The 16,755-nt window shown below is 43.7% G+C and overlaps 1 long non-coding RNA gene across 1 annotated transcript in view; it reads left to right on the plus strand.

Moving 5' to 3' along the window:
- Positions 1-8,888: 8,888 nt before the first annotated feature.
- Positions 8,889-16,755, plus strand: part of LOC140464581 (uncharacterized) — a 42,320-nt gene continuing 34,453 nt past the window's right edge. Inside the window, exons 1-2 of the long non-coding RNA XR_011954942.1 lie at positions 8,889-9,097; positions 9,496-9,706. This is a non-coding gene — a long non-coding RNA (uncharacterized lncRNA). The remainder of the gene's footprint in view (positions 9,098-9,495; positions 9,707-16,755) is intronic.

The following is a 16,755-nucleotide window of genomic DNA, read 5'->3' on the forward strand; positions in this document are numbered from 1 at the left end:
TCAAACCAGCGGACAAAAGGCAGGCGCGCAGTGGTAGTTTGGCACACCAACCTCTACAGCGCTGAAGCCTGGTGCCAACTCATGGACACCTCCTCCTACTATCCCCTCGACCACGACCTCACCTCCCATCACCAAACTCTCAATTCCAGACCATCCACAATCTCATCAACTCTGGGGATCTCCAACCCACAGCCTCCAACCTCACAGTCCAGGAGCCCCGCACTGCCCGGTTCTACCTCTTACCCAAAATTCACAGACCTGACTGCCCTGGTCAACACATCATCTCTGCCCACTCCTGCCCCATCGAACCTATCTCCTCATTACATGACACCGTCCTGTCCCCCTTCGTCCAGGATCTCCCCACATACATTCAGGACACCACCCACGCCCTCCACCTCCTCAGTGACTTTTGGTTGCTCGGCTCCCAACACCTCATCTTCACCATGGATATCCAATCCCTGTACACGTCCATCTGCCAGGATGAAGGCCTCCAAGCCCTCCGTTTCCTCCTCTCCCGCCGACGCAACCAGTACACCTCAACAGACACACACATTCGATGGCTGAACAAGTCCTCATCCTCAACAACTTCTGCTTCGAATCGTCCCACTTCCTTCAGACCAAAGGGGTAGCCATGGGCACCCACATGGGCCCCAGCTATGCCTGCCTGTTTGTCGGGTACGTGGAACAGTCTATCTTCCGCGACTACACCCACACAATTCCCCATAGTTTTCTCCGCTGTATCGATACTGTATCGGTGCAACCTTGTGCTCCCACAACGAGGTTGAACAGTTCATCACCTTCACAAACACCTTCCACCCTGACCTCAAGTTCACCTAGACCATCTCAAACACCCCCCCCCCTCCCCTTCCTGGATCTCTCCATCTCCATCTCTGGTGATAGACTCAACACAGACATCTATTTCAAACCCACCGATTCCCACATCTACCTGGATTACACCTCCTCCCACCCACCCTCCTGTAAAAATGCTATTCCTTACTCCCAATTTTTCTACCGCCGCTGCATGTGCTCCCAGGAGGACCAATTCCACTCCTGAACATCCTAGACAGCCTCCTTTTTCAAGGACTGCAACTTCCCCTCTCACATGGTCAACAATGCCTTCCAACGCATCTCCTCCACTTAACACACCTCCATCCTTGAACCCCACCCCTCCAACCACAATAAGGACAGAACCCCCCCCCGGTTCCTTACTTTCCACCCCACCAATCTCTGGATCCAATGCATCCTCCTCTGCCATTTCCGCCACCTACAATCAGACCCCACCACCAGAAAAATATTTCCCTCCCCACCCCTACCAGCACTCTGCAGAGACCATTCCCTCCGCGACTCCCTCATTCGGTCCACAATCCCCCACCAACCCACTCTCCACTCTCAGCACCTTCCCTTGTTGCCTCATCAGGTATAAACCCTGCACCCACACCTCCACCCTCATCTCCATCCAAAGCCCCAATGGATCCTCCCACATCTGACAGAGATTTACCTATACTTGCAAACACGTCATCCACTGTGTCTGATGCTCTCGATGTGGTCTCCTCTACATTGGGAAGACAGGACGCCAACTCGCAGAATGTTTCGGAGAACATCTCTGGGACACACGCACCAAACAACCCCACCACCCTGTGGCCAACCACTTCAACTCCCCTTCCCACCCTGCCAGGAACATGTAGGTTCTGGGCCTCCCCTATCGCGAAATTCTAGCCACCCAATGTCTGGAGGAAGAACACCTCATCTTCGGCCTTGGGACCCTCCAACCACACAGATCAATGTCGATTTCACCAGTTTCCTGATCTCTCCCCCCTCACCTTATCCCAGATCCAATCCTCCAAGTTGGCACCGCCCTCTTGAACTATTCCATCTGTCCATCTTTCTTCCCACCTTCCCACCTGCTCCACCCTCCGCTCTGACCTATCACCTTCATCCCCACCTCCATCCCCCTATCACCTTCCCAGTTACCTTCCCCCCAGCCCCACCGCCCTCTCATTTATCTCTCAGCCTCCTTGGGCCACCCCCTCATTCCTGATGAAGAGCTTATGCTCGAAACTTCGACTCTCCTGCTCCTCAGATGCTGCCTGGCTGGCTGTGTTTTTTCCAGCGCCACACGTTTTGACTCTGATCTCCAGTATCTGCAGTCCTCACTCTCTCCTGAGGTGTTATAAAGGCATACAGCACAGAAACAGATTCTTAGGTTCAACTAGTCCGTGTTGGTCATGTTCCCAAATCAAACTGCTCCCACTTGCTAGGGTTTGGCCCGTTGCCTCTAAACCCTTCCTATTCATGGACTTATCCAAATGTCTTTTAAATGTTGTCGCTGTACCTGCATCCACCACTTCCTCTGGCAGTTCATTCCACATACAAACCAGAGTCTGTAAAAATGTTGCCCATCATGTCCTTTTTAAATCTTTTTTTTCACCTTAAAAATATGCTCACCTAGCTTTGAACAGCCCTACCCCAGAGAAAAGTCCTACCCTTGCAATTCACCTTGTATATGTCCCTTGTGATTTTATAAACTTCTATAACGTCACCCCCCAACCTTCTACGCTCCGGGGACAGAAAGAGTCCCATCCTATCCAGCTTCTCTTTCTAACTCAAAACTTCCGTTGCCAGCAACATCCTGGTAAATCTTTCCTGAACCCTCTCCAATTTGATAATATCCTACCTGCAGCAGGGTGACCAGAATTGCACACAGTAGGTTTCACATTTAAAACATAAAGGAGCTGCAAGAACCAGGAGCTCTCACACTATCACGTCACTGAAATTTCATCACAATAAGGAGAACTGTATGTGATAGATTTACACTTGAATGGAGAAGGACACGATTATAAATGATAGCCTTTTAAGTTCAGTGCTCGCATGCCTCATTTAGGTTTGCTGATGTTTACTAATATGGCTACTTCAGTTGGACAGGCTTATTGGCCTAGTCAGGCTTCACTGCCAACACTGTAAACTCTGAACAACCAAACTAATCAACATGGAGAGCATCAGTCATACAACTGTAAACATGTGCATAAAGACACACCTTGTAAAAAAGGAGCAAAGTTTCTCAAGAAACTTATACTCACCAGTGCTTAGAAGAAGTCTACCTCAGCAGGCACTCACAACATACGTATAGCAGTGTTTGTGAACATTCATATCTCACGGATTTGTCTAACGCGTCAATATACCTCACAGTGAGGTTGGTGTTAATGAGAATTCATTGCACATCAATTAATGCAAAGCAGGAATGCCAGCCCTCATGAAAGCTTCTGAAAACCTGATCGCAAGACTTGAACCTGATGTTGGGAATGTGAAATTTTGTTTCTGTCCAATTCATTTTCCTGACCATCTCTCCAAAAGCTCTCTGGGCAGGACCGGAACATTCCGCACTCTGTTTCCAACATTGCCTGGACAAAGCCAAGGGCCCAGTTTCCTTCCTCCAATTTTGCCGGCAAAAACGTCCAAGAGAGGAACCTGCAAAACCCTTTCATCATAGGAAGCCTCGGAGACATCAACAAAGTAAGTCCACGCAAAATCCAGGTCACCTTTTATAGCGTTAATTGTCGTGTTCTGGTAAGAAAGAGTTTAAATATCCTAACGTTTCTTTGGAAAGCAACAGAGGGGTGAACTTAACAAGAAAATCTGTAAAGTTGAAACCTTCCTTGCTTTCTACATTTATCGTCCTGTGTATTCTATGTTTTAGTTTATTTTTAAGATCGTGCCAGAAAGTGGGAACACTATACAACACTTTTCACTGGATTTTAAAGCAAGATACTCATGATAATAATTAAATCAAAAAACAGGTGTGTTCACTGTTGAAATTCATTTTGCCACACGTTAAAGAGTTATCATTTTGTTTTGTGACTAAAATTAGTTACCAACTCTTCTTCACTTTATTGAAAACAACAAAAATGTTTAAGCTCCTCAGCTTGGATCTGTTTTTGGCATTTGACTTCATTGAGGGTCCACTAATTCTGAACCAAAGTAAAGGTCAGGTTTTAACACATCTTGGCTGTACCACAGGAAGTGCTTTCTGCAGACAATTTATCAGGTGTGAATTCTATATTTTAATCCGCAACTATTAAACTTCTAATGAGATCCCTAAAAACTATCAATCCAAAAACCATGACTTCAGAAGCTTGTTTCTAAGTAATTAACTATTTATTGAAAAGCTTATTGTTCATGAATAAGTGTGTGAGTGAATGGTTGCATGGGAAGATGTGTGGCAGGGTTGAAAGAGTGAGGTAAATGGATGATTAGGTGGGTAGGGTCAAGTTATGTAGGGTGACAAGGTTGGATCATAGGATCTGCATACTACAGAAACAGGCCATTCAGCCCATCAAGTCCATACTAGCCCTCCAAATAGCATCCCACTCGGACCTACCCTTATCCCTGTAACCCAACATTTCTCCATGGCTAATCCACCTAGCCTGCACACTCCTGGACACTATGGGCAATCCACCTGACCTAACTGAACATCTGGCTTCCTTCTTTATCCTTGACGCTGCCCTCCCAGGGTCTCAATTCCCGGTCCCCAGTCGATGTGGTCTGACCTTGGGCAGGTGACTCAGTGGTTAGCATTACTGCCTCACAGTGCCAGGGACCTGGGTTCAATTCTATCCTTGGGTGACAGTCTGTGTGAAGGTCGTACATTCTCCCCATGCCTGTGTGGGTTTCCTCCGGGTGCTTCAGTTTTCTTCCCACAGTCCAAAGATGTACAGGTTAGGTGGATTGGCCATGCTAAATTACCCAAAGTATCCAGGGATGTGCAGGCTAGGTGGATTAGCCATAGGAAAATGCAAGGCTTACAGGGATGGGGTAAGGGGGTGGTTCTGGATGGGATGCTCTTTGGATGGTTGGTGCGGACTTGATGGGCCGAATGACCTGCTTGCACATGGTAGGGATTCTATAAAATCTTCACAGTGGTGACCAATTTGATCAAATTCCTGCACTTGTTGTCAGGAACGAAAACTCAGTCCCTAAATCTGACAAATTTTGCTTAAGAAAGTTTCTCCTAAGAGGGCGAGAAGGTGGAACTTACTGTAACCAGAAGTGGTTAAGGGGAATAGAATAAATCCATTTTGGGACAAGTGAGAGAAACATATGTGGCAGAATAACTAACAGTGAGATAAAGAGGAGTAGAACAAGGATCGTGCAAGGCATGAATGGGCTGAATGGCCTCTTCCTGTGCTGTCAACTCAACAGAAGGTTAGGTGCCATTGACGAAAGCTCAGTGAGGTGAGTAACTCTCAATGGGAGCAGGGATGTTGATGGAATGAAGAAAGTTTTGACAATGGGACAGAGCCCGGATCGTTATGTCACCAGTTGTACTCATCCTGGGTTGATTCCCTCGGGAAAGGTCTGATCAATGTCCTCTGGACGGAATGTCGCTGGCAGTCTGTGTGAAAAGAGTTATAGACCCATTCACCTTTCTCATCTTAGCCTCCAGCCAAATGCAGTCTTGATATATAAAAAAAATCATTCACAGCTTGAGGACTACAGTCAACGGATGAATGTGGGACAGCTCACTAAATAAAATTGATATTATCTCATACAATTTCTATTGATCAAAATATGATTATATTCAACACTAATATATCCAGTGCTCGGAAACTGTATAAGTTTCTGAAGGCTTATTGATGCATTCAATTACCAGATGCTACTGTTGTGTTCCTTGCAGGCAGACTCCATTATCTGTATTTTGGAGTTGTGCCTTTCTCTGTAAGAGTTCTCACTTTCAGGATTATCTGCCTGAGTAGATGGAGAATAGCAAGAGCCCATAACTGCAGCGTTCCTGTCAAAAATTCTCACACTCTGGGATTTCTCTTCATTAACGCAGAACGCAGGCACAAAAGGAGCAGTTTTTCATGTTCAGCTTGATTTTGCCCTGGAGCTGGGTAGCCCTTCGACATGTATGCTGGAACCAAAGCTGTCTATCCTTGATCTGAAGTGATAAAATGTATGGGCGCGCTGCTCAATTCATAAACTCTCATCCTGTGAGTTGTGAGATTCTCTCTGTTTCAGGAGCATTACGTTTGTGGAGCTGTGTTAAATTGAGAGCAATGTACAGGAACTATCAAATCCACACAAAGAGTTTCTCTTCCTTGATCATCTTATCAGGTCAATACAGTCCCATGCTAACCCATTGCCACAGCTCCCCTGCACCGTTGAAGGGAACCTTCCATTCTTGGTTTCGATATGACTTCAAGCTGAGTTTATATCTCAAAACCTCTCTAATACCAAATCCACCTACCTCCCCCTCCTTAACACCATCCATCTCTCCCTGCCCCTGCTTTAGCCCAAGTGCTACCTAATGTAAAATGAAACCTCACCACAGATCATCTTGGTGTAAGATCCATCCTGTAGATTTGCTGCCATTATCCTCTTTGCTGGTAAGAATCTACTTGATCTGTTTGATCTCGTGTGAGAGAGGAAAACCACTAGATCGTCAAATAAGAACAGGCTGTCAACTTCAACAAGGTGTAATCCATTGCCTGATAGTCACAAAGTACAGTGGAATGGTAGGCATTAGTTACATTGGGATGGTACACTAGTTACATTGGGATGGTAGACATTAGTTACATTGGGATGGTAGACATTATTGCTGGGACTAGGACAGAGACTTTGATGTTTTGGTCTGACTCCTTCAATATCCAAAGCTGTTTTCCCATCTAAGTCTCCATGACATAATCGTATTGGGGTCTGTTTAATGTGAGCCATAACATCAGTCCTTTCACATTTTATAACTCTATACAACATTGCACTCCTCACCTTGGGTTTTGTTTCCTCCAGTTTGAATGATCTGATCACCTCCTGACTGCTCCCCCATTGACCACGTTCCATCACTCCATTTCATCCTGTCCATTCTGAACTCCCTACTTACCCATCACCCATGTGCTCTTTGACCTACATTGCTTCCCAGTTAACCAATCCATTGATTTTAAGATACGCACCATGGTGTTCAATTCCCTCCTGGTCTCACCCCTCTGTAACCTCCTCCTGGTCAACAATCTTCTCCAATTCTGCTCATCAGATTTCCTTCACTTTATCATTGGTGGCCTTGCCTTCAGATCTCCTATACTGAAAGTTCGAGGAGTTGAATAAACACAGCTTGAATGAAATGTTGTGTGAAAAGTACTGTCTGCAAATTGTCCCATTGGCTCATGGTGTCTTCGTTATACATGCTTCACTAAATATCGCAGGTGCTTTGTGACCATTGAAACACATGGTAGAACAAAGAAAGTATACAGCTGAACTCTCCACATAGCAACATATCTATTCAAAAACTATTCAAATTCCAAAGAATTGTCCTTGTCATTGACTAGAAAGTCCCGGGAGATTTTAGCAAAAAGTGGACTGATTTCCTCCCAATGACTCCATTCTCATTGCTCCTGTGGCATTGTTATGTATTCCCACATGGAACGATCAGATTCAGGTTGGGGTAATTGATCAACATTATTTACCCTGACCCAATATGGAGGGTGGTACTTATTAGGTGTAGGTATTTGCACTCTGAGAGGATGGATGAGCATACTGTGCCTAAGAATGGGTTCAACCCCGCTCAACATTGTGGCAGAAGGGTCTGTAAAGGGCTCTATCTATAACCTTTCTCTCATTCGAAGGACATAGGCAGGCAGAGCTGTGTGGCAAACACTGGTAGTTTATATTCTTTTCACAAGAAAAGGCTCCGGAAGCAGACAGCACTGCGGGTGTGGAGGTTCTTGGGCTGATTATGTCAATATTCTGCAGATGATTTATCTGCAAAAAAGAAATAGCCTCAGCTAGAGAGATAAATGTACTGTATGGCCCTTGTGCACTCAATACAAAATATTACCTTATTATCTAAAGTAATTCTAAAACCTTGTACATGTGATTCAGCTACAATTAAATGCTGGCAATTTCAGCCTGCAAAAGTCCAATACAATCTACACCGTTTTTTTTGTTCAATGCTAAAAGGTTCTGACTTAAATTACACGGTTTTGTAAGCTAATTCATGTTCGCAGACCGTATGAAAAGTAGCGCTCCTGAGAGGAAATTCATGTTAATGATTGTAATCCTTCCCAATACTTACTCCTCAGCCATCACTTAAAAAAAAGAGCTAACTGCTTTTGAGAGCTTGCTGTGGACAATTTGGCTGTCCCACTTTCCAAGTTATAGCAATGAATAAACTTTAAAAGTACTTCATTGGTTATGAAGTGCTTGGGACATCCTAAGGTTGTGAAAAACACCCATACATTCAGTATTTTTCGCTTCTTTAGATTAGTATTGACTGAAACTTGATCCTAAAGCATGAATGGCTGTCTTAAATGAGGTGTTGGATAGTATGAGGTGCAATTTAACACAGGGAGCAACAATAATCGCCATAAGGTGAGATATCTACACGATGCTTCTGTGGCTAGTATTGCTACCTCACAGCACCTGTGTTCAATTCCTGCCTTGGGTAACTGCGTGGAGTTTGCAATTCTCCCTGTGTCTGTGTGTGTTTCTGTTGAGTATTCTGGTTTCCTCCAAACATGGGTGGGTTAGGTGCATTGACCGTGCTAAATTGCCCTATAGTGTTCAGGGATGTGCAGGCTAAGCAGGTTAGCTATGGTAAGCGTGGTGTGGGTCTGGGTCAGATGCTCTTTGCAGGGTCAGTACAGACTTAATGGATCAAATGGCCTCTTTCTACACTGAAGGGATCCTATGATCTTAAGAGGAAATCTCAACTTATCAAGCCGGGTCAGCAGGTCTGTACTCCCAGCAACGCCACTGGGAGACACTGGTCACTGCTGGAACTACAGGCAGTCTCCAAAGCTAAACAAAGAGGCCCAGACTGAGGCAGCTCACTGAGAGGGGTGGGGGAATCAAGTTCAGGGAGTCAAGTTACAGGAAATGATGGATTTGTGGAGGCAGTATCTCCAGGGAAACCACAGAGGATCTCCCTAGCTCTCATCTGGTCTACCCCCACAGCCCGTGCAGCTAAAACTAGCATGATGTTGGCCTCCTCCAATCATAAGTAAAATACTAGGGATGGAGGAATGAAGATCTTAATTGTCTCTCTAAAGGACAGGAAAATCCCTAATGGCCTCACCTCAGGGTAAAATTTCACACAGTTCAGGGACAGGTGAGTGGGTGGTAGGAAGCCATTACTAGTCCCATCTTCATACTCCCAATAAGGGGGTGTGAAAAATCCAGCCTAAGAGATTTCAGGACTGGGCCTATTAGAACAGGAAAGACATTTGGAAAAGGTTGTGTACAAAACTTGCCCTCCTCCACCTCCAAAATTTGCATTTAACCTTCTAGTTCTTAAGAGTAAAGCATTCCTTGCCTCAGAAGAGTTACATCAGCAGAACAATCGATAAATGGTGTCAACATGCAAGAAACACACAGGCAGCAATGACTATTGTAACTCTCCTGCACTCATCTGTAAACTTAGTATCATGTGGTGAAGAATTACGTCAGTCATGGCAAGGAATTGTTTCTGTGTTGGATGTTACTGAAAATAATTCTTTTATTTCGTAGATGCATAACCTTGGGCCATCTGGAATTAAACAGGCAGCAGTGAAAGGCATAAACAAAACCAGCAGAGGAACAGTTGGCGATTGCTTGATCACAACCACAGGCTCTAGAAGCTGCAGCATCACTGTGCATGCAGAGAGCAGATGGAGGAAGTAGCCTCAAGAAACATCGAAAGGGCAATACAGGCGTCACAGGAAGTCAGTCCATATATCAGGTATGACAGAGACCTTAAGGTTACCTAGCTGGGGGGCCTGTCTGAATTGTGATTGTATTGTGCAGAAAAATAGTTCAAGATTTGCAAAGCATCTCCCACACAGAATTGGCATAGCCCATCCTCGACCATAGGCTGGCAGCTTGTTACATCAGGTGCACACAGCTTTGGCATGTCCATATGACAGTTACACAACAGACTCATAAGGCATCAGCAGAAAATTGGACCCAATCCACGGTGATGTTGTTATAATGAGATACGCCATGTGCATTACCGTCACCCAGACAAATACAGGTACAAACCAGCAGTTCATGCCAACATACTGCAGGATCTGGGACAAATCAATGAAGACCTTGATCAAGATTGGCATAATGCTGCTTTGCACTCAAGGGGAATCCTCTCTCCTGGCTGTAGTCCATACATAACATGGAGGAACATGATTGGGGTTGTTGGAGGTCAGTCATCTCAGCTCTAGGACATTCCCGCAGGAATTCTTCACAGTCTTCAGCTGCTTCATCAGTAAACATCCCTCCATCGTAAGGTCAGAGTGGGGATGTTTGCTGATAATTACTCCATTTTCAGCACCATTCACAACTCCTTAGATATTGAAGCAGTCCATATCCAAATGCAACAAGAACTGGACATCATCCAGATTCTGTCTGATTAGTAGAAAGTAACATTTGCTCCTTATAAATGCAAGACAGTGGCCATCTCCAACAAGAGAGAATCTTACCATTGTCCTTTGACATTCAATGGTATTACCATTGCTGAATCCCCCACTAACAACATCCTGGGTATTACTGTTGAACTGGACTGGCCATAAAAGTGCATTAGCTGCAGGAACAAGTCAAAGGCTAGGAATGCTGCACCGAGTGACTCATCTCCTGACTCCCTGAAGCCTATCTACCTTTTACAAAGCACCAGTCAGGAGTGTGTTGGAATACTTCCCATTTGCTGAGGTGGGTGCAGAACCAACCGCACTCAAGAGACGTGAGGCCGTGCAGAGCAAAGCAGAGCAGCCCACATGGTTGGCACCCCATCTAACACCTTCAATGGTCACTCTGTCCACCACTGAGTCACTGTGGCAAAAGTGTACAACAGCAATTCACAAAGGCGCCTTAGAGAGTACCTTCCAAAGGGTATAGGTCCATTTGGCGCAGCATCTTTGGCGCGACCTATTTCGGCGCAGACCCATTTCGACGTGAGCGATTCGGCGCAGCTCTTATTCCTTTTCAGGCTTACTTACAAGCATTAATGAAAGCAAAAAGAAAACTAATGTTTATCCTCTTCAGTAAAAATGTTAAAAAGAAAATAAAAATGAAAGAAATAAGGGAAATACAAAATTGCTGATGGCATTTTAATGGGTTTTATTTTATTTTAATAATTTGTGTCTAAAATATGTTTTATTTTAATATATTTCAATAATTTTAATAATAGTAGTTTAATAACTAGTACTGAATAACTACAAAACAGTTCTGTGCCGAAATGGGTCTGCGCCGAAATGGGCCGCGCCAAATCACTCACGCCAAAGTGGCTACGCCAAATGGTCCCACTCTACCTTCCAACGTGCAACCTTTCACACTTAGAAGAATAGGGGCGACTGAAACATGGGGCATCACCACATGCAAGTTCCCTAGTCACACACCATCCAAACTTGGAATTACACCACTGTACGTTCACTGTGACTGGCCGAAAATCCTGGAACTCCCTCACTAACAGCACTGTGGTCAGATCTAGTCCACATGTTCTGCAGCAGTTCAAGACAGCAGCTCACCCCTGCTTTTCCAAAGGCAATATGGGAATTGGAAACAACACCATAGCCTACCCAGTGATGTCTACATCTCCAGAGTTAGGAAGGCAATTAGAATGTCAGCTTTGGTGTGAAGTGTGTCAAACGTAAAGACATGTTGCTAAAGCTGGGTAGGTCCTTAAAGAGACTGCATCTGGAGTACTGTGTACTTTCTTACTTAAGGAGGGACTTATGCACATTAAATATGCTATATCTGCATTAAATATGTTTCAAGCAGTTCAGGGATGTTTCATTGATTCTGAGACTGATTTCTGGAATGAGAGGATTGTATTACATGAAAAGGTTGGGCCTATATTCTTGGGAGTTTGCAAGAATAGGAGGTGATCTTATTGATAAATATACGATTCTGAAGGGGCAGATACAGAGAAGATGTTTCCTCCCATGTGGAACTCTAGCACCAGTGACCATGGTTTAAAAATAAGGCTTCTCCCATTTAAGTCAGAGATGAAGAGAACATTCATTCCCCTCAGAATAAAGAGACTTTGAAATTTTCTTTCACTGAGAGCAGTGGAGATTGGCTCATCGAATATATTAAACAGATTTTGGATCAACAAGAGAGTTAAGAGTTCAGGGAGATTGACAGCAAAGTAGGACCCATCTCAGCGAGGATCTTATTGAATAGCGAAGCTTCTTCATCGAGCTGTGCAGTGTCTTCATGCTCTTGTTCCTTATCAGTTCACAGCTGAATGCCCTGCTAGGCCATTTCAATGGGCAGTAAAGAGTTGATACAAAATGTCAGTCTGGAGTCACATGCAGATCAACCCAGGTAAACACAAATAGATTTCCTTTCCTAAAGGGCATTGGTGAACGAGATTTTTTTTTAACAACAATCCAGTAATCTCAAGATCATTATCAATGATTAATGCAGATTTTATGAATGAACTGAATTTTCATTCTTCCAACTGCTGCAATGGGGAGATAAGTTCAAGTTTAGACCAGATCTCTGGGTAATTAATCCAGTTACATTACCAATATACCACCATCCTCCAAAATTCGATAAATACTTTTAGAAACTTTTTGTCAATTTTGTTTGCACACTTTTTGAATGTTTACCTTAAATTGTTTAACTGGAGGCAGCATCTTATGTCCTGAATATTTAACTGTATGATAAAGGAACCAATACCAGCTACATTAATGCTCAAGAAGCTCAGGCAATGTTGAGAGCTAACTTGAATCTCTGGAATTCTGAATAGAAATGTTTCCTCTTTCTTCAAGGGAAGGCAGTTCAGCCCCTCAAACCTGCTCTACCATGCAATCAAATCCTAGCTGTTCTGTACCTCAACTCCAATTTCACAGCTTTGCTCTTGATGTCCTTGTTGCAAAAAGTGTTTCTGATCTTGCTCATTAACATTTCAATTGACCCGTAGGCCCTTTGCCAGAGAGAGTTCCATAGTTTTATTTATGTTTATGTACATAAAAGCTCTAGCTCTCATTCCTGAATGGGCTAACTCAAACTATAAGATTGTGTTTATTGTTCTGGATTCTGCATGGAGGAAATTGCTTGCTTCTATCTTCTCAATCAAATACTTTCAATATTTTAGAGACCTTGATTAGATCACCCCTCAACCTCCTAAACTCAAAGAGAATACAAGCCAAGTTTATACAATCTGTCCTTGTAATTTAACCCTTTAAGATCTGGTATCATTCCAGTCAATGTGAGACCCTGGTTATTGTGGATTGTCTAAATGACATGGTAGCAGGGGAAATGAATAAAAATTATAGCTGATCCTGCACCTTTAACCTTCGCCCAACTTGCCAGCTCTCAGCTAGGAGTTAATGCTCAGCAGTCCAGCACAGGCGAATCTAATCATTGCCCACTGCAGTCGTAGATAAGATTAGCTAAGCCTTTCAGCTCCATGTAGGCCAGGACCAAGGAATGCAGTGCACTGATTTACAGAACCATGTGAAAGACTATTATCTTTTAAAAACGTGCTTTTGTGTGCACGTGTGTACATGTGTTTTGCCTTTACACTTGCACAGCAACTATAGTCACTGTGAAATGAATCTATTGTGAAGAACCCGAACTTGCCAATTCAAAAAAGCTGAATAGGAGGGGATCTGAGAATGAACACCATGTTCATCAACAGAAAAACTGAGCAGGCACCGATCAAACTGACAGACACATTCTTCCAGGCGTCACACAACATCAACATGTAGAAAGCCTGATCTTGCTGATAAGAAACTATGCCAAAGAATATACTTGCATCTTCTGAACCCTGTTCCAAATTTGTCCTTTATCGGAATGCAGCGATAACGTAAATGATTACTGTTCTGACTAATCCAGCAGAACAAATCTACTGCTTATTAGCTTATGCTACATCAGAAACAAAATCATGTTAAGAATGCTGTAGGCCAGTGATTCTCTCGTGTTTTGTATGGCCAAGGCACCCCAAGGAGCTCTTCTCAGGTTCCAGGACCCCACTTTCAAACTGGGATGCACCACAAACAGAGAGACAGAAAATCATTTATTACTGAGCACAAGAAAACTTGACATACTGGCATATTGGACAAAACGTTAAAACAGACTGTATGAAATGGAACATCTATCATGCCCTAAAGCGATCCTTGACCTTGGTGTTTTTATGTAAGCTTCATGGTATCGGGCTCCAAATTAGACAATGACAGTCAGAGGTCACCTCTTGTTGTGATATCAATTCTGTGCCTGGATTTTGTCAAGGAAACTACCTGGCAGAATCTGCTCTCAACCAAATATGTTGAGGGACAGGCAATAAAAAATATTTGGGCTTTTACCCAGAGTGTTGTAAATTTATTTGGCAGATCACTCTTGATCCAAAAATCGTTTTGAAATTGACTGAACTGATGATGTGCAGTTATACCACTCTGAAGATCAATCAATCTCTCTTGAATTTTGGCTCAATTTTGGTGGGTTGTACTTCATAGAGTCAAAGAGTCATAGAGATGTACAGCACGGAAACAGACCCTTCGGTCCAACTTGTCCATGCCGACCAGATATCCCAACCCAATCTAATCCTACCTGCCAGCACCCGGCCCATATCCCTCCAAACCCTTCCTATTCATATACCCATCCAGATGCCTTTTAAATGTTGCAACTGCACTAGCCTCCACCACTTCCTCTGGCAGCTCATTCCATACATGTACCACTCTCTGAGTGAAAAGGTTGCCCCTTAGGTCCCCTTTATATCTTTCCCCTCTCACCCAAAACCTATGCCCTCTAGTTCTGGACTCCTCCACCCCAGGGAAGGAACTTTGTCTATTTATCCTTTCCATACCCCTCTATAAACCTCTATAAGGTCAGCCCTCAGCCTCTGACGCTCCAGGGAAAACAGCCCCAGTATATTCAATATCTCCTTATAGCTCAAATCCCCCAACCCTGGCAACATCCTTGTAAATCTTTTCTGAACCCTTTCAAGTTTCACGACATCCTTCCGATAGGAAATGAGACTAGAATTGCACGCAATATTCCAACAGTGCCTTTACTAATGTCCTGTACAGCCGCAACATGGCCTCCCAACTCCTGTACTCAATACTCTGACCAATAAAAGAAAGCAAAACAAACACCTTCTTCACTATCCTATCTAACTGTGACTCCACTTTCAAGGAGCTATTAACCTGCACTCCAAGATCTCTTTGTTCAGCAACATTCCCTAGGACCTGACCATTAAGTGTATAAGTCCTGCTAAGATTTGCTTTCCCAAAATGCAGCACCTCGCATTTATCTAAATTAAACTCCATCTGCCACTTCTCAGCCCATTGACCCATCTGATCAAGATGCCATTGTAATCTGAGGTAACCTTCTTTGCTGTCCACTACACCTCCAATTTTGGTGTCATCTGCAAACTTACTAATTGTACCTCTTATGCTGACATGCAAATCATTTATATAAATGATGAAAAGTAGATTCAAAATCCAATCTGGGATACCGAAGTTTAACAGGTTATGAAATCTTTCTTGCATATCCTTGTGTATCTGCATTAGAGGTTTCACGTAAACGGTAAGGTCATCGTCCTTCGGTGCCTCTGCGATAGTCTTCAGGTTTGGAAATTGTAAAAGTTGTGCCAATAAACTTCGAGTTTCTTAAGAAAAGAAACAATGGTTTCCTCACAATTTATGAGGTTACTGTTTTTGCCCTGTATGATCTTGTTTAACAAATTAAGTTTCTGAAAGATAGCTGCCAGATAAAATATGTCCGCCTTAGCATCAACGAGTCTTTCTCCAAGCTCTTTATCAGACATGAAGGAAACTATGGTGTCCCACAGTATAATAAATCGTTGAAGACAGGTTCCCTGAGAAAGCCACCTCGCCTCATTATGCAGAGCCAGCATCCTAAATTCTTCATCACTTTCCTCATATAGCTGTGGAAAAGACATTCCTGAAGGACATGTGATTTGATGAAGTTTACAGCCGTAAACATAAGATTGAGACGTCCTCCGAAGATTTTAGCAACTAGGCGTTCCCTGTGAATGATGCAATGAATAGAGGTATAACTCTTTTTTTCGTGGGTGATGAATCTTCTGTATCGAACCAACCATGGAAGCAGCACCATCAGTTGCACAAGCAATTATATTCTCCATTTGAATATTGTTCTCCCTTCAGTAACTTTTGACTTCTTCAAAAATAGACAGCCCCTTAGTACCTGTTTTAATCCTCCTGGCAAACAACATCTCTTCCATTAGTTTGTTCCTGTTCCAGGATCTCACGTTAAGTCATGAGAAGAGTGTCGTTATCTTGCTAAGTAGTTTAGTCGAATTGTAAAGAGAATTTCTTGGATTGTAACGAACTGACCAATCCCTCTTCAACGTCCCAGACCATCTCAACAATTCATCTGGCAACAGTAGAATTACTCAAAGAAATTGCCTGAATTGCTTCTTTGGCCCTCAAATTCATGGCATCAGGCAGGATACTGCCGGCAGGATAAGTGACTCACCAATGTTGTGAGCATTTCCAGTTGCGAGAACGTTTGATTGAATATGTTGGTGCAGTCTGGTTTACGACTGACTCTGAAGAGAGGATCTTAAGTAATTAATTTACCAGGTGCACTGAACTCAAATGGTGTGTTGGAAAGATATTATAAATAGGAGGGAAACTGTGACTCCAATGAAGGTTGTTGCTTGGGTGTTTCATCTGTTTAGTTACCAGGGCCCCTTTAAACTCTTGGGCTCCCCTTCTCACAGTTTTCAGTCTATGCCCCCCCTTCAAATGTGCCAGGGCCATATGTCCCCCCCATTGAGAATGGCTGCTATAGGCCCAAAGGGTTGTGGCG

Source organism: Chiloscyllium punctatum, chromosome 40, assembly GCF_047496795.1.
Source record: "Chiloscyllium punctatum isolate Juve2018m chromosome 40, sChiPun1.3, whole genome shotgun sequence".
Lineage (NCBI taxonomy): Eukaryota > Metazoa > Chordata > Chondrichthyes > Orectolobiformes > Hemiscylliidae > Chiloscyllium > Chiloscyllium punctatum.